A 24,037-nucleotide genomic window follows, 5' to 3' on the forward strand; every position below is an offset into this window, starting at 1 on the left:
GGGACCTCCAGTTGCATAATACACACGAGGAGCAAGCAGGGTTTGGTGGTAGAAGTGACTTACGTGCGTCGCTTCGTAGTAAGAGTCGTGTTTTGTTCCTTGTACCAGAGCCCACGCCGGGCATCCTGGGCTTCGCCCCGCTCCTCCCGCTCTCTTCTTTCACCTTCCTTTTCCTCCTAATGAGCTTATTTCAGCCGCTGTGTCCTCTGCCGGGGCTCCGCGGAGCGAAACCTCCTCCAGATCTGACGTGGTCTGGCGAGCGCTGCCGTCCCGGGGAACTTGTGCCTTGTGCGAGAGCCAGGAGCGGGACCGGCGATGGCCGGGGACCCGCAGGAGCCGCCCGGCCGGGCAAGAGAACTCGGTGCGAGACGGGGCCGAGTTTGTAACGAGGCTGCTCCGCGGGCTGCCAGCACTTCCCAAGGGCTGGTTTGGCAGCCCGGCCGTGCCAGGACCCTGGGACCTCCCCTCCGTGCCCACTGTCCCCCGGCCAGCGGAGGAGGTGGTGGCCGAATGCCACGCAGGGATTCCCTTTCCTCGGGGCTGCCAGGTTAAAGCAGCTTAGTTCCACTGGAGCTGAAAGTAGCGGCGCTACGACGGGGAATTGGGGCCCTTCGGGGCGTAAATCACTGAGGCCGCATGTGGGTTTGATTTTCAGCGCAGAGGTTTCGCGTGGTTTTTTGTTGTTCCCTGGTCCAGACCACAGCGTGATGCGGGAAGCTCGCCGGGGTACGAGGCCGTCCCTCCGCCGGCGAAAGGAAATATTTTCACTCTTTTATCTGTGTGCAAATTAAATGAGTTAATATGGTATTTAAAAAAGCACATTTGTTTACATTGTTGTCCTCCTCTAGGGTAACAGTCTACAAATTGATCTAAAAAGATTGTATTTGCTTCAGGGGAAAAAAGAGAACTGTGTGAAGCCACAATCACACTAATTATTGACCAGGGAGAGCTGAGCTCGGGGTATCGTTGAGATTATAATAATTCTGTGGAGTTGGTTTTTAAAAGCAGTATCCTACGTGGCTGTGAGCATTGAATTAAAGTGAAAGTTTTATAACAGACTTCATCTCAGTTGCAAATTGTAAGGTCTGGGTGAAGAACAAACAGTAAACTAAAAAGTAATAGAAGGTAAAAAAAGATAAATCCACAAGAGAGGTAAAATAAGCATAATCTTTCAAATTAGCATTTAAACTGAACCGTGGCTGCAGCAGAAACTTTAGTCCAAGTACTGACATTATGTGTTACTTCTAAATTTGTCATTTTGTGTACAGCATTTGTGTACTGGCAAAAGGCTTAGTGTTAAAGGCATTTCTGTCAAAACAACCCGTTGCTTTGGGGGACCTGGTATGAACTTTATTGGCAAAAGTATTTTTTATTTGTATAAGGTACAGTTACAGTAGAGCAGTTTGCCAGCAGAGCCGTACGTGGGATTTCTTTGCCAGGCTGACCGAGCCCATAGACTTTCTCCAAGTAGTGGGTTGTACGTCGGGTTTGCGTCGCTCTTACTAACAGCGTGTTTGCAGAAAACGTGGGGTTGGCGCTCGTTATTATACCTTTAACGGTGGAAAGGTGACGATGCCGAAGAGTTCAGGTGTGATCCCTTGTGATCCGGAGCCACGTGGTTGGGGGGTCACTGGAAAGAAGGGAGATTTTTTATTTTCAAAGGAAAAAAAGAATAGTTTAAGGTAGTGGTGGTTGTTTAAGAACATAGGCAGGACAGGGATTATACATGGAGGCATCGTGTTTCCCTAAACGGACTGAGATAATGGGGGAAATGAGACAATCTTCCAGGGACACAGACTCCGTTAAAACAGATCTCTATAGATCTCACTTCAGCCATTACAACTTAGCCAACTCTTGCACTTTTTAACGTGGGACAGTGTCACGCGTCCATCGCATTCAAACGTGCAAGCAGTGTTTGCACCGATATGGTTAAGTAACCCAATACTTTCTATAGCTGAAAAAGATCAGTCGAACAAAGTATCCATCTAATTAAATCTAATCAGTCAGTGCACAAGCTTACATTGTGGTCATCGCCTTGGTATGTACGGGAGGTTTTGAAGCGGTGAAGCAAAGGGCATGAGATTGAATAAGTGTTAGATGATGAAAGGCAAGGGTTAAAAACTTTCAAACTACAGTGTTAACATTTCTTCCCTGTCATCAGCCATCTGATATTTTGGTATTTTGGGGGGAGGGAGGAAAAGAAAAGAAGAAAAGAAAGAGCACACGAACTATGCATGGCATCTCGATCCTGGGTACAGTGCAGCGAGCACTCCGGGAGCCGCCGAGCCTCTCCATTGCCTCTACGTGCAATATCAGTTGCATCCCGCTTTTTACGATAGAGGCTTCCACACAGTATAATGATAGTGCTGTTTTAATGATGGAAAGTAAGACTTTTTTTAACTTTTCAGACTTCGGGATGTCTCAAACAGGAAGGTGACCGGTCTCTTTGAAGAGCGTTTTATGGAAAAACAGGTTAAAGTTTGGTGATGGGAGGTACAGCACACATGGCTGCATCCGATGTGAATCATAAATACTGCGAGTTTCATCCCTTGTGTCCAAATAAACCCTCTTCACAGCAGAATAGCAACAGGCCCTTACTCATAATCTTCCTAAATGTCTTTTGGTTTTCTGAGACTGGTTCTAAAAACTCACCCGGGGTTTCAGCAGCACGAGGACAGGCCAAGCCAAGGGCGATATTTTTTGCTCTTATGCAAGTGGGCAAAACGGCACTTCAGGGCAGACTTTGGCCGTAAACTTGTTGCCCATCCGAACTCTGCCCGTGTGGCCAAAACAAACTTAAATAATGGTCGAGAGGCTGGGGCAGGTTCCCGGTGCAAATCGATGCGGGTCCGCAGAGACAAACAGCCTTCTGCTGGTGACGGATGCTGCGGGGTGGCCCGGCCCCTCGTCACGTCCCCGCTGAAATCCCGGGGAGGTTTCACCCCCATCGCCTCCCCGCAAATCTCTTTCATTAACTTCTTCCTTCTCGACTCGGCGTTAAATGAGCCGGGCAGCCTAATCCGGCGGCGTGGCCGAGGGCCGGGCTGCGGATGTCGCAAGGTTTCTTTTTCCTTCATGTCATAAGCGCTGTTTGCTGTTGTACCTCTCCGGGTCATCTTGCTCCAGACAGGTATATAGAAACACGGGACTAATCCCATTCCCCGGGTCCAAAAGGAACGGTGTCTGTTGAGTCCCGTCTTTATCATTCTACCTGTGCTGGAGATATTTTCCTTACTGCTGGGTAAGCCCAGATGTACACCATCTGCTTGTCTTATGATCTTTGACATGATTGAGAGGCCACCAAAAATACCCAGCGATTGCATACTTTTCAACTGACTGGTACAAAAGGAGAAGATGTTAATAATCAAGCAAATAATATTTGCTGTTTTGGAGCCTCCTGAAATTCTTGGGAGATATATTTTGAAAGCGGATGCTAAACATTGTGTGCGCATAAGCCTTTGCATGTCTCTCTTCCCTTAGCCATATGTTTGAATACACACGGTTTTAGATGAAATATAGCAGAGTCTATTTTAGGTGTGTTTGAAAAACTCAATAGCCTTAGATTGGCTGCCATAGCCCGCTCTCGGCAGCCCTTTCATTTCTGACTTGCTGTGGAGCCGCAGGGTCTCGAGACCAAATATCTGAAACGCGCCTTATACCTCTCGGGTAAAAATAAAAATCTCCTTCTCTGTAGGCTTTTGAGCGAGATATTTCATCCATTACCCTTTGGAGAGCGCCTGTTGCCAGTGCGGAGATCAATGGGAGCCCCAGTCCCGCTCCAGATGTCCGAGCAAACTCCACGGGGCGAATCGCGGCTGCAGTCATCAAATGGCACCTATTCCAGATCTTGTCTTCTCTCTCCAATTAGAAGAGCATGTTTTCTGGTTTTTTAAAAGTTGGCTGACCAGCTGGGTTTCATTCCTTTCTCCTTTTTTTTTTTTTTTTTTCATTTTATTTGGTATTTTTTCCCCTCTTTTTAATATATAACATTCGAATAGATGTTCAGCGCCGTTCTCTTTGATAGTTCATATGCTGGTTTATGAGCATGGCAAAACCAAAAAAGGTCAGTTAAAGGTTAAGAAAGACAGTTATCAGGCCTGTGTAAGTGAAGTATTTTTAAGGCTCTGCTAATTGGCAGCACAGTTAAAGCATCATTCATAAAATAGTGTGCATTAAAATGACCATATCCATTTTTAAGAGTATGGAGATTATTCCTTTGCCAAAAGGATTAACTCCACCTTCTCATCACCGCCTTTATATCGGGGTGTTTTTCCATGGGAGAGAATCATTTGGGGCATTTTGCCTACAGTACAGAGGCTTATACCCCTCGCTATTTAACTGTTACAGCTGGAAAAATCTGGGACTGAAAATGTAGCCATATAATATGGCAACAGCCAAAACAATAAGACAGGCAAATCTTTTAAATCTGTATTTTATAAAACATCTGTTAAAGAATATTAAGTCAGAAGTTCTGTTCACATATTTGCTGTGTTTCGCTTATTAAACATTACAGCTTGCCTTCTTTTTCTTAATGAAACTACTAGTCAGGCTTAGTAGAAAGATTTGGAGAAAAAAAAAAATCCTGTTTTTTTTAGCCTTCTGTGAAGCCTCTGGAGTAACGACCCACGCACACTGGCCCGAAACCCCGGCAGATTTTCCAAGGGCTGCTGGTTATGTTCACCTGGTTTGGAGGGAGACGGGACAGATTTTCCTCCTGGTCTGTTTGCTGAACCGCTGCCACGAACCGTCCTCGTTTTGCGGGCAGCCCGCGCGTCAGCCCGCGACCCTTCTCCTTTTGTCTTTCCGCCGTCTCTCATTCTGGGTCAGCAAATTCTGGTTTTCTGGAGAACTTCAGCGTCCAAATCAACATCGCAAACCCAAACTGAAACATCAGCAGGGTCACCTGTGCTGGCTTGACCCGCAGGATCTATAAAATCGAGAGAGGACAGTCCTAATTTAACCCAAATTTTCCAAAATGTTTACTGCGCACTGGGTCAAACCACGAGTGGTTTCTCCAGGTACGTTCTTTACCGACCACAACTGCTATGGGAAATGCTGACGATACTTGCCCTGGTTATAAACCGAGTCCTTCAGGTCCCCAACCGCGAGCCCCGTCGTGACAGGGGGGTTGGAGAAGCCCCTGTGCCATCGTTTGGGATGCGGGACACGATTCATGGGGCTCAAAGCTCAGTCTCGCTCCGTAGCCCAAGTCGTTGGGTGCTGCGCAACAAATTCTAACAGTAGATAGAGATAAAAATTGGTTGTCCGAGAAAGCCTCTTGTTAACTTTTCCAGCACTAGTCTATAACAGTGACTGGAGTGTCAGTGCAAACAGATGCTTAGAATACTTGAGATACACCTATATCCTGTGTCTTGCCACCTTCTCATGTAAGCTGACAGCTTACAAGTGTCTTATTGAACTGTATTACTTAAAATTGGGCAGATACTCCTGGGGGACAATTTTCTACATTTGATCAGTGTTGCAAAAAAAAGGCTGTAGGCATTTGTGACTGCTCGTATCTTCATATTTTACATGTCTATTTTATGTAAGAATTTTACCATACTTTATTCTCTCTAAGGGGTGTATTTTTTTTTACCTGGCCGTACCAAAGGGTGACTGGCTGTGTTATTCTGAAGCATTTAAACTCACTAACAACATATATAGTCTTTACTAGATGCTTTACTAATTTATTGTGGCACTGTGGTATTTAGACCACTGTTTAAGTGAAGTTTGCCAGTACAGTTAAAAGAAATTAGAGACGCCATCATTGCTAAATCACTTTACCATTCAAAGAAGAACTGTAAACATATGCATTCATTTAATTATAATAGTACCAATTATAAGAGAAATTGTAATGCCGAGAGTAGTAGCTTTAATGTGATCATAATAATGGCATATATTTATCTTGGTTTGGCAAGTTAGGTCTTTCTTTAATAGTTGGCTTTGCTTAAATAGAATGTGGTTTGTTAAAACCCACACTAACCCCCACACCCTTCCATTTGTTATTGCCCGAATAATGAACAATAATCATGTGGTATAAATGATTAATGTATACATGGCTTAGCAAGTATCTCTGAGGTTTAGAAAGTGTTTTTATTTTCATTCTTGCGCCGGACCAAGCTATCGCCCAATTACACGTTATTCTTTGGTATTGGATAGAAAATCTTTTTGCTTCGGTAGAAGTGGTAGGAACTCGGAAGCCCGAGTCGCTCTCTTTGAAGTCGATCGGAATTTCAGCGCCGGCCCCCGGAGAAGCGAGCCCATTGTTTCTGGGGCAGTTTGCTTTGTGCGCGTTATCTGCTAAATCACAATTTAATGTCACGTTTCAAAACAGCCCGCGTAGGAGAGCCGGAGCCCTGCATTCCGTTCCTGAGCAATTAATACGGTCCGCGCGAGGAGCAGCCCACGGAGGTAGATGTGAGAAATCTTCCAATTATCCTCTCCGGCTAAAATAATCCCCCTCGGCAGCGTCGTTTAACGCGCGCGCGCAACTTCCAGACCGAAGTTTAGCAAGTTCTGCATCTCGCTTTTATTTACATCTGATTTCCTTTGGAGCCTAATCAGTCCCAGCGATTAAAAGAACCAAACGAACTCTTCCCTTTCAAGATTAATTTTTTGAAGTGTCGGCCGTACGCGACTATTTTCAACGAGATCGCCCCGCGCAAGTGAAGGGCGCTTTATCTTGCGCGCCGCAGCGAGCGGCACAATGTTGTCACCGCGCCGCAGACAATGCCACCCATTTATAAGAGGATTCAAAGAGTTAAAAAAAAACCAAAACAAAAAAAAAAACCAAACCAAAAAAAACCCCAACAAACCCAACGCATTACTTGAAACTTGATATAAAACCTGTGGCCAAAGCAGGCTATGGGCTGGAGCACTTGATTATTCTTTTATCAATAAATAAGAGTGGCATACAGTTAATTTCAGCACTGTAATTGAGCGGTGCATTCTGGGAAGCTGCAAAGCACTGTAAGATGAGGAAATGTTTTAGAGACTAATCATGAGAAGAAAGGAGCCTTTCATAGCCCTTATGATGCTGTTGTCAGAGCTAAAGGCAGATAATGATTCAGTAATAATGGCACATTGTGAATATTTAAGCTGAAAAGATTGGGACAGAATGAGCAGACATTGTTGGTTTGCTAAACCGAACAGTTGGTCTTTGGGCTCCAAAACTATGTACAACTCAAATTTGGGGCTCAGAAGTTGCAAAATGAAAAAAAGAAAGATGTTTCCAGGACGCCGGGCTGGCAGAGGGCTTGTGCGTGGAGCCTGCACGGGGCCTCTTCACTTACTTTGGAAATCTGAAATTGATAGTCGAGGGTTTTTTCGCGACTCTCCGAGCTGACAAAGTACAATACGCCGCAGACTGTGTAAATCTCCCTCCATTTAGGTGCCAAAAGAAATCGCTTCGGAAGAAAATCAGTTTTAGTAATGACCTAAAATATTAAATATAAAATGGAGAGTGTCATATTGCAAATAAGTAGACTCATTTGCATTTTGTCTCCAGGGCATTAGCAGCGCTATAAAGAGACATGCAGCTGAATTTATGTACATTGTCTTTTTTCCTCATTACTACATTCTGGATCTGTTAGTTGTCTTTCTTTAAACATCTGTTAAATGCAGTTTCATGAAGCCGTACGTTCCCATATGTTTGGGAACGGTATCAAAGCGCTGAGCTTTTGGCCTCCTTTACAACCTTTTGTCTCGGAGAAAAAGGTGGATGAGCTGCGGGGCCGGATTCTGCTGAAGCCGAGGGCCAGAAACTCTCTTGCTTTCAGCAGGAGCCAGAGAAGTTTTCTAAAAAGGTAAAGACCAGCACTCCTAGGGACAAAGAGTATTTCAGCCCTGGACCTCACTATATAGACTTCACAAGATTTTTAAAATTTTTTTTAAAGTGCAAACTCTAAAAAAAAAAAAAAAAAAGGGCAAACGAAACTTCTGAGGCTCTCAGGGCAGGTTTTACTCTCCATAATTTTCTACACGGTAAATCTTGGAGAATTCAGAAAGTGTGCCTGCGTGAGGACAGGCAGGAGAAACTGTCTTCTGCGCTTTTACAGGCACAGTAAGCACTAATTTATTATTATCTTTACAATGACATAAACTATTCCAGCTCTCATATTTCTTTTATAGAAACACTTTCCGTGCACGCTTTCACACAAAGGAGAAGAAGCAAACTCCTGCATCTATACATCTGTTTTTCCTTGAGGAAAAGCAATTACTTACAATAAACAGCTTCAAAACTTTAATCAAAATACAGTTAGAAAAAGTTTATCTTTTTGCAAAATTCTTTTAAAAGACATGCTTCGTGTTTACAGTAACACTCATTTTTATCCATATGCTTTAAATCTGTGTATTTACTTAGTTAGGCAATATTTTTAACCTTTTTTTCCAAGTCTTTTATTTTTAATGAAAAGTTTCTTACAAAAGCCATTTATATATTAACAAAATTTAGAATCCCAGGACCGGGTCCTCCTCTGGGGAAAAGAAGCATTGCTGCAACAGTCCGCAGGCACCGCAGTTGTCCGCAATAAAAAGAGAAACCCCGTTTCTCCATGGTTTCCAGGGCCCCAATCCTGCATACTTAGGCACTTACTTCACTGAACTACTGGAAATGAGATCACCCGCGGCTCTGGTGTGCGGGGAAGGGAGCCGGCACGGCGGGATCTCTCTGGTGCCGTTGGTTTTCTCCCTCGGTGCCCTGGGTTCGTGGCGCTTCGCCGGGCAGCGCGCGGGTTTGGCGCGACGCGGCGAGGGCTCGTCCGCCCTCCCGGGGCAGGGGACACGGCTCGGGCAACTCTTTTCGTCACTTGTGTCGTGTTGTCCCCTTCCGATTTCGCTTGGACTCGTCGGTTTGTTACAGTTCCCCAGGTGAAAAGCAAATTTTAGTCTGAGGCACTGATTTGGTTCAGCCTACTTGGGTTACGGCTAAGGAGCGGTAACTCTACTCTGTCCTTAAAGGCTTTCTTTCATTTGCCTTGCAAAGCTCAGCATCCCCCTCCGTCTCACACTACGCACTGGCAGCACATTCTTGGTGCAGCGTTCAGGTGCATCCCTGCTGGATTTCGGACCTGGGGGTCGGCAGGCTCGGGGGTCTGATTTACCCCAACAACAAGGCCTGAATCATTACCTGAAGTAGCGCTGCTAAACGCAGCGGAGGTCTGGCCCACAGATCCCCCGCCAAATGCAGTCGGATCTGGACGCGGAATTGCACTCTCCCTAGTGTTTGGGTTGCTTTCGATCTTTCGTACCCAAGCGATAAAGAGACCAGAAGAACAGATGAGCGTTGGTCCATCTGAACGGTGAGGAGCCCCAGTACAAATGGCAGCGGCGCGTATAATCCACACTAATAGCGCGCCGCGGCAGGGGACTCGCGGCGCAAATTTCCCCGCCGCTGCCGTCATCGGAGCCTCCAGTTGACGCCGTCAAGAGAAATCCGTAACTGTCGAGTGCTCGGGCGGCGAAGTCTGCGCAGGGCAAACAACAATCCCCAATTGGTTTGTTCCGCCCGCTCTTTTCCTCCGTCCGGGCCGTGCGAGTTGTCTGGGAGCACTTCGCGTGTTGCCCTTGGCCGAGGACGGCTCTGCCTGGAGCGTGTCCAACTTGGCCTGGAGACGTTCTAATAAAGCTCGAAATGATGCTCGTTGCCAGTGAGGAGGGGGATGAGGAAGGTGAAGGAGAAGATGGCGCCAAGGTCACCGTGTTTCGGCCTGGAGCAGCGCGCTTTTGCAGAAAGACGCGTTTCTCTCCCGATTTTACTCTGGAACGCCACTCTTAACAATGGTGATGATAATTGCATCAGCGTCGCTGATACTTAATATTTCTCATTTACATTGCATGTTTCATCTTCAGGGCTCTTGAAGTAATGAGCTAATCCTCACAACATCCCTGTAAATATTATTCCCCCCTTAAAGAAACCGAAGCAAGGAAGTTAAGTAAATAATGTACGCTATTTATATTATGATGGCTTATAGGGGTTCTGGTGAAGGTCAGGTCCTCCTTGTATGTAGACATCATATAAATAAGAATCTATATAAGTAAATTACTCCTTGACCTGATGATTTCATACTTCAAATATACAAAACAAGCAAAGAATAGAGCAAAGGGAGCCCTATCAAAAAACCGAAATGACAAGGAGATTAAATGATCGAGCGGAGGCATTGTCTGGAGACTTGGGCTGGAGTCAGCTCTGAACCCCTGTCTGCTGTGTCCGTTTGTCCTTTCAGGGATGAGAATTGTAAAGCCTGGATTATTAGAACTCACTTTTACTAGCAGGTGACTTGCCTTTAAAGTGTTAACAAGGCCTCAATTTTAATTAAAACGTATTAGTATCGAGGCTTATATTCATTAGGGATGCAGAATTACCTGTGGGTGACACAGGAATGGCGACTCGCTCTTAAACAGCTTTTGGAAAAGTTTTTTGCTTTATCTTTTTGGACATTTTTTAACTGGCGAAGAATTGTAGTTAAGAGTCCATTAAAACGAAACTTAGGTTGTTGTTTTAATTTAGCTCGTAGCACTTGAAACTCCAGTGTCCCGTTTGTAGAACTGAAAGGGGTTTCAGTGGGATGAGGGTGAGCGAACACATTTCTTCTGGAACTGAGGACAATTATTTCTTGGTTCTCATTAACCGAGCCTTCAGTTCAGCAGAACACTTAAGCATTTGCCGAGCTTTCAACAGAAGTCCCATTGCTTTTAATTTAGAAGAATTTACCTTTGTCACAACCTCTGCTTAGAGTCCATGGCATGTAAGCACCAGCTTAGAGTTTGGCATGTGTTAATTGTTTAAATATGTTTAGCCCTTTCCTCGAAGCTGTCGTGGATGTTTAATGCAGTATTTACGCTAGCCTTAGCACGAGGACTTGTGCTCTAGGATTGACGCTTAAACATATACTTACTGTGGAGTACGCGTCAAGTGCTTTGCTCGAATTTTCCAAATTTTTAAATTTCTGCTGGGACGTTTTAAGTTTTTAAGAAAAAGCACTTTTCAAGAATAAAATGTCGTTTAACATTTAATAAAGGCGACTATCTGCCCAAACCACAGAGTAACCGCGAAACTGGGAGAAGCCCTGAACATCTGCCGCAGCTTCTCCAGCGCCCGACCTCTCGGCGCAAGTGCAAGTTATAGTGCGCTGAGAGCTTAAACGCTGGAATGAGTACTTACCCCTCCAAAGGAGTTCGTGTGGAAAAAAACGGCATATTTGGTACTTCAGGAGTTAACAAAAGTAAGGGCAGATCCACTTAGAGAAAGGCGGGGGGGGCGGTGTCACTTTTATGTAAGAATTCATTAAAAAATATAATTAGTTTATTTGACTATAGTTGTCTCTCTACTATTTAAAGGAAAAGGTTACACGCGGTATATTTGGGGGAAGATTTTATTTAACACTTGGCCGCGTTCTGCTCTAAAATGAATGCTTGCTCAAGAGTCTAAGAAGGCTTCATGGGAAGAGCAAAGCAATCTAAGCCATATGCATTGGGCAGTTTGCCAGTTGTTTGCCAATATGCCCAGGCCACCTGGCTATAGATGCAGCCAAGTATGCCATTCTGACTCGCCAGCTTTAACCTTCAGGCTGCTTCTTTTTCAGCTCTTAGGAAACTCTGAAAACCCTCCCGAGCTCGTTGCGTTTTCCCCCGTGCCAGGAGTTTGTGTGCGGCCAGACGCGGGCGGCGCGGCCGCCCTGACCAGACAGCTCGCAGCACCCATTTTCAATGAGTTTTGTCTTTTGTCTAGAGAGCAGTTCAGTAGCGTTGAACCCGGGCCACGAGATGAGTCTGGAGATAGCAGACTGAAACCTTTACCCATATGCCATAGTTAGACACTTTGACTGACAAGCCACAGTTTTTTTTGTTCCCCATACTGTAGAGACGCTGTTTTACGGGTGCGGTTTAGGAAGGATTTTGCTTAATGTAGTTCCTCACTCTTAATTTCTTTTCCCGAGTATTTGCATGGATTGTAAGAGAAGTGAAGCATTTAGCATAACTCGGGCATTAATGGCGTATTGTTTCATTATTGGGGTAATTTATTTAAATGTTTATTCATATAATTTCACTTGCAGCCAAAAATATCTCAGCATTCTATTAATCTTTAGTTACATTTTGGGTTGTGGGCAAAGCCTAAAACAAGTACAGTATCCATGGCAGCAATTTAACGTTTAGGAGATATCAGATATAATTAAGCTATTCTAAATATTGAAATTAAGGTAGGAAGAAAAAAAAAAAAGATTATATTCAATTCAGTAAACACAGCATGGGAAGTTTTGGTGTCGCAGCCAGCAAAATCTTTAACTGCATCCAAAGTAAAGGGCGTGCAGTCTGCCGTAATTGTCTTCTGTTTTAATAGAAAGCAGTTCAGGGACAGTATAACGTGGGGACTTTCCCTCGCTTTATAGCTGTTAATAAAGCCGGCGGCAAAGCTGCGTTTGCAGGCTGGGGAAGGAGACATGTGCTCCACGTCTGCTTCGCTTTACAGAGCTCCGCGTATTTTTTCAGCGAGCACACGCGCGCTGCGAAAACTTTCTGTGCTCTGGTCTGGAAGCAGAGCCCGCGGTTCAGATCGGAAAGCTCCGGGCAGAACTCGCTCAAAATGGCCATGGTTTCCTCCCTTCGCGCGCACCGGAGCCGTAAATCTGGCACGGCTTCATTTCTAAAAGGTCCACGAACCTGAGGGCCTGATATTTGAAACTCGACTTGTGCGTTTGCAGGTGGGGTTATTTGTGCAAGAAAGCGAGAGCGCGCAGGCATCTCTCGCTCAGGTGGCAGCAGGAATTATTTTTGCAGCCTGCAAAGCCGGGTATGGAAAAACCGACCACCTCCCCCCGCACCCCGCCTCCCTTATTTTTTAAGTGCAAAATTGAAGATTAAACAAAAGAAGGGAGGTTAAGGCTTTTGAAGGAAAAAAAAAAAAAAAAAATTGGGCCCCGAGGGAAACTTTGCCAAGTTTCTCGCGGAGCCCCAAACGAGCAACTTTACGAGGAAAGTTTGGCCGCGCTCGGCTCGCCGCACATTGTTCCCGTCGCTCCCGCACCGCCACCTGCGCCCGCCCCGCTCCCCGAAAAGGCGAACCCGCCTGCAACGTGGAGCCCACCGGCGCTGCGCTTCAATCCAGCAGGGTTTGCTGTTGAGTTGCATTGAGGTATTCTTTGTCCCGCCGGGCGTGTGGGGAGCCAGGCATATTGAATTGCTTTAAATCAGAGCCCATACCGACACGTCCAAGGTATACGCTTTTTTTCGGGGGGAGGCCCGTCTTGGGTTTTCTCCGTTTGGAGAGACGTCGTAGCCGTAGCCGTGCGGCACCGGTGACACGTTCAATAAAGGCCCAGCGAAAGGCGCTGTTGCAAATGCACAAAGACAGACATAAAGGGAGCGGGAAGGTGTCCCGGTGGGTTTCGCAGTCTGGCAGGTGAGATGCAGCTGCAGCCGCCCCATCTGTGCTACCTTGGCCCACGATGGCTGTCAGCGCAGGTAACCGGGGCTATGATGGGAGAAGCAGAGCAGAAATCGAGACAGAGAATAAAAATTAAGGTTAAAAGGAAGAATAATGTTCTACGGGCATTTTGGGGATACTAACATGTCACAAATTTTCCCTTTAAACGTTCACTGGGTCCCATTTCATGTATTGCGCTAATACATGTCTGGACAAATATACCCACTACAGTTTGTTTACTCAGCCTTGTATCAATCTGTGATGGTTTCCATATGACATTAAATCTAAGTGATGGGCTTCGGACACCGTACTAATACTATCTTGCTTATCACACTCTTCGCTATTGTAAATCTGTTTATTGTTTTTCTGTGTGGGTGCACGTGCGCACACGCATTCTTTTTACATTGTTGCTCTGTTATTGTCCTTTTATTTATTTGCACCCGGTTTTGCTTTCAGATAAAAAGATTAGTCATAAATAGCAGCTTTGTCATCCAAGAATTTCCAAGCACTTAAAATTTTGAAAGGTTGTCCATGAAAAGTTGTTTAAATGGGAGCATTATACCACCGTCTGGTATTTATAATAGTAAGTATCTGCAGTTTGGTTTGATTGTTCCTCACCAAAGCTTTTCTGCGAAAAAAAAAAAGACTGAGGAAAACGAGCACTGTGTGTACTTCGCAGCAATACTCGCCTCTAAGGACCAGAATTTTTTCTTGCACCATTTCTCACTGTCTTCCTCTTCCGACAAACCTTCCTCCCATCCCAACCACATACTGTATGGCAAATATGCAGAAACACTAAAGGCTTAGTTCCCCTCTGCTTGCAAACACAGCGCTCCCATTAGCGGTGAGGCTGCCCATGCCTTTGAGGGGGAAAATGGACTCTGAAATGCTCAGGAGAAACAGCAGAGCTCTCATTCATGTGGCTTGGGTTGAAAAATTGAACCCACTCTGCTTATTTGCACCTCTATGCCAAAAAAAAAAAAAAAAAAAAAAAAGAAGTGAAAAAAGAAGTGCCGGTGCGCTGCTCACAAGTGCAGATGAAGCAAACTAATACAGATTTCCGTGGTCTAATAACAAACAGGGACGTTCGGACGCTGTTGCCAATTCTGCATGATTGACTGTTAAGTCCAGGGAGACAACCTCGTCCCATTGAAATCAATAGGATTTTTGCCGTTGGCTTTCCTGGGACAAAGATTTCGTTTCCAATAATCCACCACCTGATTTCAGGCATGTCATTTAGTAACCGATTCGCTGCCAATTTACAGGAGAAACTTCTCCTACTGAAGAATATGCTCTACTTTTTTCTTTTCTTCCCCCCCCCCCCCCCGCTTTGTTTTTTCCCCCACAGGCTTTACAGTTAGGAATAGTTCTTTCACAAAAGGTATCCATTTTCCTTTAGGATTTTTGTGTCTTGTTTTGCTCCGTTGGCATTTTGTTGTTGTTGGTTTTTTGTATTTTACTACATACCATAACACGGGAAATGGTCCCTCCAGGCACCACTGCTTCAGATGAGGATGTGGTAAGTTGAGGATATAGGTTGTTGTGCTGAATTTCTTCACGCCTCTGCACATCCTTAAAGCACGGTGACACGCACTGACTTGGAACAGCTAATCCACACCTGGGCTCCAAATTTCAGGCTCTTCCCTTGTGTACGGGAAGAGGTCGTGTTCCCCTCGCCTGCTGCGGGATGCTAACAGGTATAATAGTCAGGACAGGGAAACAGAAGGATCTGTTAAAGGGAGTTGTCGTGATAAACAGGTGTGATATTCAGGTTGCTACTTCAGGGAATCTCGGGAAAAGAGGCCGGTGAGCTGAACCCTCAGCAGATGGTGGGTTTGTCATTGCATAAGGCACAACCTGGAACGAATTTTGCCGTGGTTAAACCAGGGCTGGCTTCACGGAGAAGAGCGCGAGCTCCATAATTTGTTAGAATTTTGTGTTTAACTTTGATGTCGTTATAAAGCCGATCACCTTAGAATGAATGCAGATGACCGCAGCGTCTCAGACAAACGTGTCGTGGTTCAGACTCTTGGGTGCTGAGGTTCTCCACGTCCCGCAGTGCCAGGGTCTGCTTTACTGCTTGGCCTCCAGCTTAGATTATAATACGTGACTGCTCACACTGATCTTTAGGCAGGATTCGGAGCTGATACTTAAAGTTTGGGATTCACATGCAAATACAAATCTACAGAGGACCTGGCTGTGAAAAGCTTCTAAGTCGGTAACTCAAACAATACTTCAAAAAAGAGGAATGAAAAAAATTCTCGAATAAATTAAGGTGAAACATGAAATTAATGAGAATTGAAGGCAAAAAGATGTAATGTCTTAATAAGTCATTTTGTGCACACACACAACTTATTAATTTACAGTTGCACTCCTGGAGGCAGTATTTCTGTTCATAACTCTCAGTTACTTCCGTGTAGGAAAATGTCGATTTCCACTAAAGTTCTGTCAGCATTGATATCACAGTTTTATCACAATTATTTATAACCCATATACCAACCTGAATATAATTAACTGTATATAATCTGTACGGCTTGCCAAATAGCGAACAGTTATTTGCGACCCGAAGTATTTGTGTAATTAAAAAAATGTCAGCTAGTGTATTAGAAACATTTCATACAGCTGGCTAAATAGTTCAGAATGTATCGGTGAATAATATATTAATTCACTGATGTATTACATATTGAATAAAGTATTTTAATAAGTTAAATTGCATTTGACCCGTTAGAGCTGACTCAAGCTCGGCAAAGTATTGAGAACCACCTTGAGTCGAAGGGGGCTGAGGAGGCTTTACCAGGTTGCGAAATATTAGGGGTTGTTAAGTGTACGCTCAGGAGCGCCACCGAATGAAGAATACAGAAAAATACAGCCCTCCAAGACACTGTTCTCCCGAGGTCTTTCAAATGCGGTAACTAGAACCTTTCCGAAGCATAAAAGTACTTTTGTACTTTTGCATTTGCAAAAATCAATACGGCGCCGTTAACGCCGAGTTCACTTTTCCAGTCTGTAATTACTAAGGTCAATATTATGCAGTCATTACTTAATAAAAATTAAAAGAAAAAAGTTCCCGCCCTGTATCTAATCAAATTTCAGGTCCGTGTTATAACTTGGCCATACTAAGGAGCAGTTTGTGCAGCAGCCCTGGCAGCGGTCTTGTGGGAGTGTTTTCCCATATGGCGAGCCGCGGCTGCAGCAGCGTATAGCACTTTTGTCGGGTGTGATGCTCTCCTTTCCCCAGGTTTTATCCGCCTGACTCAATCTCAAGAGAAGTCTAGTGGAAGGGGAAATCCAGCCCCTGCCTTTGGCCGCTGTCTTGGCCGTCTCTGTGTCCTCTACCTCTGAAGCTCTTAGGGCAAGATGCCTTGAGAATGGGTTTTTGTCAAGGTTTTAGGTCGGTATCAATTCCATGAGATGCTTAAGTGATTTTGTGGCTTTCCGTTGGGCTTTTTATGCTGTATTCAGAGCGGGAAAGCAGTAAATTTAGAGAAATAATAAAATGGGTTTCTGCGTTCTCAGTGTTTTAATACAATTCAGTAATTGGCGTGCTATAAAGTCATAAAAAAGTATAATTTTTACTGCGGGGAACGTCCATTTGAAGAGGGCTCCCGGATCGCGGCAGCGATAAGCAGGCAGCGCTGTCTGTTGGGTTATTTATCCGTGGCACCAGGATTGTCTGTTGTTCAGATGTGTGAGCTCCGGCCTCGCTTTCCGTTCACGGTTGCCGTGTATCATCGCAAGAGTGATGATAACGCCTCTTCAAGGTGGCATTATAGTGACAGTTTAACATGGCAAACTTCTGCTTGGCAAACAGACAGCGACTGTTAGCCAATATTGGCTGAGACGCGCTGGTGATACCACGGAGTGTATCCTTAAAGAGGATAGTTCTTTGGACTTGATCCCGCTCCGGTTTCTGCCATGTGCGCCTCAGTCCAAGGAGGAAAAAAAAAAAAAACAAAAGCCAAGTAAATGTATCCACCCTGCTTTTTATGGGTGCGTTCACCCTCCTTTTGTACACGGGTCTGCTGAGGAATGGTTTCCCGACGTAAGCTTTTTGCTTTCTTTCCTTCTAGGAAGCGGTCCGGAGTTTGCAGAGTTAGAAAGCACGCTTCTTACGTGCTAAAAAAGGGGGTTAGTTAACGCTTATCATCTTGATCACAGGGAGCGAGTTACTATTTGCCAGAGACTCAGAGAGTGTGTCCCAGCGAACCCTGCAAGGCAGGATGGAAATGTCCCTCCGGCAGGTTTTTTTGGTTAGCCGGGTTGGGGTAATCTCTGGCCTGCGCTCAGTAACTCAGCCCTGAAACTCCACAGCTGGAGACTCCAAACATTTAAGATTCTTCTGTCCAAACATGCTGTTATATCTTCCTTTGCCACTAGAGTACAAAATCAAACATTCCACATGTACTGCTTCTTAATCTCTGTTAACTTCTATTAAATAATACATTTAGTATTATTTAAGAGTCGCTTGCTTACAAAAATAATTTCCTTACGATGCTCTGTAATTGCCTCTCCGTCAGTAAAATAACTGCAAATGTTAACAAGCGCACTTTAAATATGCCGCCTTTATCTATAAATGTAAGTTAAAATCTTAACAGGAATTCCCTTTTAGTATCTATCGTAATATTTTGACGATCCCTTCTGACACCGTCTGTGTACTAAGAATCTCATTCCTCGAGTGACACTGCATTGTTACAAGGTTGTTCTTATTTTACAACCTCATTTTGCGAGCTTGGTGGTACAGCTGGAAGCGGCCGCTACGGTGGCGTCTGTAACTTGAGTCCTCAAAAAAACGGGGGCGTGCAGATGTGCGGACGTAGTTTGCTGGTTGCATTGACACCTCTTTGAAATTTCTGCACCGTCTTTCTTTCTCGATCAAAGCTTTCGGGCTCCCTTTTGGCAACTGGAGTACTCGGTGCGTGTATTTTCACGTGCTTTGGTCCACACGGGTGGAAGCGGAGTCGCATCTCAGTTCAGGAGGTCGTTGCTCCGGAGCAACTTTCTCTTGGTTTGTTTTGGAAGGAGCCTTCAGGGATCTTGGCTTGAGGCGAAGCTGTTAGGGCGAGGGTCACAACAAGCTGTTCGACGGGCGACGAGACGGCATGAAAGCCGGCGTCACGAGCCAGAAAAGGTGCCAAGCAGATTTGTTTGATCCCCCAGATTGCCTTCTCTGCTGCTCCGACGGGAATTTACCGTCCCTTCTTAGGTGCTTCCTGACGTCTCAGGAAGATGCATCTTACCACGTGCCCTGTCCCAGCAGGAATGAGCAGGGACGATTCTCTTTTCCAGGAATACGCTGTAAATTGTTGGGCCAAAATAGAATGTGTAAGTAAAGCTTAGAGGTAATCTCTTCTTAAGCATTGACCCCGGGCCTTAGATTTATAAGCTTATTCCTGCTGTCCCACCATAAAACTAAGGTACCCATTCCAACATGCGGCATTTACATAATAACTTGGTGTAGCTTTATTAATGTATGCGCTCGTATTTTCTCCTCGCTGCGGAGAAAAAAGTCCTGAGGACTTGAGGACTTGACTCAGCATGGCTGTTCGAACGCGGTGCAATCTGATCCCTGTGTCTCAGAAGGTGGATTCGTCGCCTGGGGAGAGTCACATCTCTTTCTTGGGAACGCCGTGAAGAAAGCAGCTGCGAAGTGTCCGCAGGGCTGCCCGGCGAGCAGCTGCCTCCCGGGTGTCCTGGCGCTGGCCCCGCGGCTCTGCCTCCTCTTCCTCCGGGGATGAAGGTTGGGGAGCCTAGAGATTCGGCAGCACCCCCGTGCTGGGGGCCGGCACCTCCATTCCTGTCCTTTGGGGAGCTAGAGATGAGCGGAACCGCTCTCAAGCTAGGAGGGAATAAACAGCTGCAAAGTGAGTTTTGCAATAAAAAAAAAAAAAAAGTAAAATATGTGGTATATAAAAAAGAAAGTTATTAAAAACTTAAGATAAGATCAAAACATTCCAGACGTTATGGTCTGTGTTCCTGCAGAGCTGTGTAAAAAATGCTGGAGCTTTACGAAGGGGAGCAGCAGAAGAGTTCATATATGTCAAATACTTTGGACCTTGCAGCCCATTAATGTAACAAATTAAAAATAACACATGATGCTCTGACTCCGATACTGTAGCACAGTCGCATTTTTAAAGGCAGAAAACATTTTGATTTTTTACAATGAACTCATCAGGTTTTTACAGAAGATCCTCAGAGGTTTCTTGGGTGCTTTGCTAACATTGTGCCTTTCAGTATAAAATAGGCACTAGGATTTACACCCTAGCCATACACTTTCTAATTGGAAAAGGGTGTTCCTGAGGCTGAGATTCAGCTGCAAAATCCATGGGATTCAGAACCGAGCTTTCATTTTGAACTGGGGCCATGCAATCTCCAAATTAAACATGAAAATGCTAGCTAAGATTTTAATATAATGAGTGAAACAGATGATCTGCAGCAAACGAGATCTTTCCTTTTAAATTATGAATGATCAAAATCACACCTATAGTTATTATTTTCCCAGTCTCCACATAAGGTCAGAAGTACCTTCAGCTACACGGATGCAAATCTGGAATACTTTCAGCAAAGTTACTGAAACACACAGCAGACTGATTTTGTTGGTGAAGAAAAAGAGATGAAAAATATATGGCCTTTTTAACACCGTCTTTCCATACTGTGAATTATTTTAAGGTTTATTTAATCCTCACTGTATTTCATATTGGCTGCAGAGAGTTTTTGAAAATAATCTCTTTTAAACCTGTTGTCGCGGTATATGATCAAATATTTTAAAGGCCAAGGCTGGGACTTGCCAGTTGCAGAAAGCGCCTCTTGTAATTGCCTAAGTACGAAAGTCAGATGTCCTCATCTACCATCTGAAAAGATAACCGTATTATTTTTTTTCAGCTGTGCTGTAGCCTCCGTATCTTACTGTCAAGAAGCTTCTTTTGGGCCCGAGACAGGTCACGTTGGAAGTCAGTGGCTAATCAGCTCCCACTGCACATCGTCTGCTTTCAGCTTGAATTATCTTAGGCAGACATCCTGGCGAGCTGCAACACAAACCTCCGATGGCTCAAGCCTGAGAAGACCCGAGTTTGGCAGCCACTAAGTTAGCGAGGAGGAGAGGAAAAGAAATCCTATCTCTTCTGGTGCTTTTCCCGTCTTGGTTTCCCTACTGGAAATCGATAGAGTGGTCGATGGTTGGTTTTGAGTTGTTGGCTACGTGCTGGAGTTTTCTGATGTAAACCTGGGGTGTCTGGGTTTCAGAGGCTCTAATGTGTCAGAGGAGGTTTGATAGCTGCCACAGCCATCCCAAGTTACACTTTATTTCCAGTGACAGCCTTTGTAACATAAGAAGGGGATGAATTCAACAGTTATAAGTGGAGATCAATCTCGTATGCTTACTGCTTGGGGGGAGGGGACCCGTTCCAGTGTTTAGATAAACTGATTAAGGTATTTTTTGAAGTACATGCTGAAAAAATGCTGTGTGAGGTAGGACTGCATTTCGGTAACATCATTTTTTTCCCCACAGATATTTCTGGCTTTATTCAAAACTCCACGAGTATTGGGGTTTTTTGCTCACCTCTGTGTTGAAATTCTTTAGCATGAAGGTACAACGGACTGGCTGAAAAAAAAAGTTTTTGTTGATTACAAAGCAACCACTCAGGGTCCTTTTGTTAGCACTTCCATAACCAGAACAGCTAAAATAGTAAGAAAATTGTATATGTGGTATTTTACAACATATATTCTCTCTGTTCAGGTGAAGGACCTGTACACATGGGGGAAGCTTGAGTTGTGAGAAATGTGCAGGTCTTTCCTACATTTAACGAGACAGTCTTGCCAGTGTCGGTACAAGAGTTGTCTGCTGCCCGTCTCTGTAATATGGATTTGTCTTCTGTGGCAGTGGTTTCATGTCTTTCTGTCTTACCTACTCTCATCTTTTGTCACATCTCCTCTGCAAGAATACTTTTCCTTTCCTGCCTCTCAAGGTGACTTTATTCCTAAAGCACTAGGGTTATGATGCATTTTCCTCAGCGGTACACTCTAAAAAGTTTAAAAAGAGGATTATTATTTGTATGAATGACTACCTGGAAGTACAATAAGTTATGCTAGCAGAATGTTCGAAGGGAGATAAAAGGTGAGCAGGGGAGTTGCCTCCACATCTCATTGTTGCAGAATCTGTGCAGGTCGCTGCTTTATTCTGTTTCTGGCAGATTTGGAGAAGGGATAGATGGCTGTGCACCATGTAGCAGTTCCTCTGTAGCAAAAAGACTTCTCTTCATCTTCCATTCACTCTTTATTCGCACCTTTGGCCTTAATAGTAGCCGTTTGCTGGACACAAGTAGTCAGAAGGCAGTTCTGTCCTTGGGTGTGCACATGGACCTCGTCGGTTGGCTCCAGTGGGAGGTGACTTCAATGGAGGGCAGATGAAAACTGAGCCTGGACCATATATATTTGAAAAGTGTCATCCAGTCCTCCCAACCTTTCTCCCAACATAACTGTTGGTCGCCTTGGCAGAGACTTCAGTGAGGGTGCCTGATCCTATAAAGTGTTATTTAAGTGAGGTCCATAGATTTCAAGGAAAATGCTTTAAGTTGTCCTGCCTTATACGAATATTAATTGCAAACGTGATTTTTTAGATCTAAGAAAATCAAAACGCTTAAAGCGGGCCTAGGAAAGCCTTTGAAAATTGTGACGATACGTCTTTCATATTACCAAAATGACACTGTTATTTAAAGCACTGAAACTGCTCTTTGAATTTTATTTCAATATTTAACCAATAACATTTAAAGATGTGCACATGAAGCAAGTATCTTACCCCAGTACACTTTTCGATATCAATCATGCTGTATTAATTGAAAGGATTTGGTCTAATCTCATAAAGAAACAGGCAAACTCTTGGCTTTTCTCTAAAGTAAAAATATATCACTCATGTCATCCATTACTGTGCTATAATTATGGTAAGTGAAGCAGAACAGAATCGATGGAGCAATTTATCAATGCATTCCCAACTATTCCAGCACAGCTGACGTCATGCGGCTGCAGATACTGTCCTTCAGTATAAAACATATCCAGCAGTGTCAAGACTTTATTCTGATCTACTCCAGCATAATATTTTCATATTTAATATTGTCATTTCAATTATGGTTTAATTAATTTATTTCATTCACTATGAAATTGCACTTAATTAGTTGGCTTTTAATTCCCCCCCCCCGAAATTAAAATTTCAAAAGGGCAAAAAAAAAAGAGGGAGAATAAAAATCCCGGACATTATTTAATTCAGACTTCAAGGTCAAAAAACCCTTACAGTTTAAACTTTATGCTAATAGAGCATAAACTTGATCTCTCTTCTGTTCCACTCTAAATTATTTCAAGATAAGAAGCAGAATATAATGTGTGTAGTAAGCACTTCCAATAGACATTTGTCTTCACATATTAAATACTTCCCCAAAATGTCGTTTTAATACTCGGATACTGTTTAGTACCTTCAAATATTTGCCTTTTTACGCACTCTTTTTTCCAAGTGTTGAATTTTAGCCATATATATTATCTTTTAAGTTTTATTCAAATAGGCTGACAGAGTTAGAGCTCGTGTAGACTAAACTTTAGTGAAGCAGTCCTGGAGATAGCACTGTTTGTTCTGTAAAAACACTCACCCCGCATTCCTCCTGAAGTTATTAAATGTGTTTACACTACATTAAATACGAAAAATTGACTTCTTCAGCAAGGGGGATTGTTTAAAATACTGGGAGAAATATGGCTGGAATACCCCGCCGTACCCCTTGGCCCTGAGGAGCCGGACCGAGGCGCTTCCCCCGGCCCCTCCATCCTCCTCGCGACCGGGCCGTCGATCTGCAAAACGCTTTTCCTACTCCTGGGCCAAAGCGGTTTCTAACAACCGTGCCTTTCTTCAACTGGCACAAAGTCCTCCTTGGGATTTTGGCACTGTCAGAGTGCAAAGCGCTTGGTCCAAAAAACACGCCGATCCTGTGGGGTGGGGAGAAGAAGGGAAGTGTTTGTTTACAACTTGCACCACCGGCATTGGGCTCTCTTGATAAACCGGGCTTCTTTAAGGCGTCCGGCTGCTGGGATGACTTTTTTCTCCTCAAATTTTTCTTTTTTGTCTCTGGGAGAGGAGCACGTGGAAAAGTTCGTCAGGAAATTGAAGTAGTTTTTCCTCACACAACAGCTGCGGGTTTATGTGTTGTGTATGGTCTCCCCTGTCATCCCCCAACACAGCATCTCCTCCTCCCCGGTGGGAGCCTCATTAAACAGTGATGAAAGGCAACATGTCTTCTGTATCCTGTCGTCTGCTGTCCCCCCGTTTTGCTGCCGGCCCCGGGGGGAACATTCCCTCCATCGGGGGTTCACGGGGACCTTGGTGCCGGGGGTCCCAGCAGGGCTTCACCAGCACCATGCCCGGGAAAGGGTTAAGGCGCAATGTCCCTCGCTCTTTAAAGATGTACTTGTAAACCGTGGTGCTGGGTGGATTTATGAAGGGCGAGTTTACCTGATATTACACGGTATTGTTTAATTTGGACTATATTTAACCAGCGCTGTGTTGAAACAGTGTCGGCGAGCTCTGAGAGCTTGCCAGGCACATTCTCAAAATGGTTGCCAAGCTGTAAGATGGCTGCCAAGGTC

General features: G+C 44.5%; 1 protein-coding gene across 13 annotated transcripts in view; it reads left to right on the forward strand.

Moving 5' to 3' along the window:
* NFIA (nuclear factor I A) overlaps positions 1-24,037 on the forward strand; it is a 246,526-nt gene that overhangs the window by 84,792 nt on the left and 137,697 nt on the right. The gene's annotated exons all lie outside the window — the stretch shown is intronic.

The sequence above is a fragment of the Caloenas nicobarica genome, chromosome Z (genome assembly GCF_036013445.1).
Source record: "Caloenas nicobarica isolate bCalNic1 chromosome Z, bCalNic1.hap1, whole genome shotgun sequence".
In the NCBI taxonomy this organism is placed as follows: domain Eukaryota; kingdom Metazoa; phylum Chordata; class Aves; order Columbiformes; family Columbidae; genus Caloenas; species Caloenas nicobarica.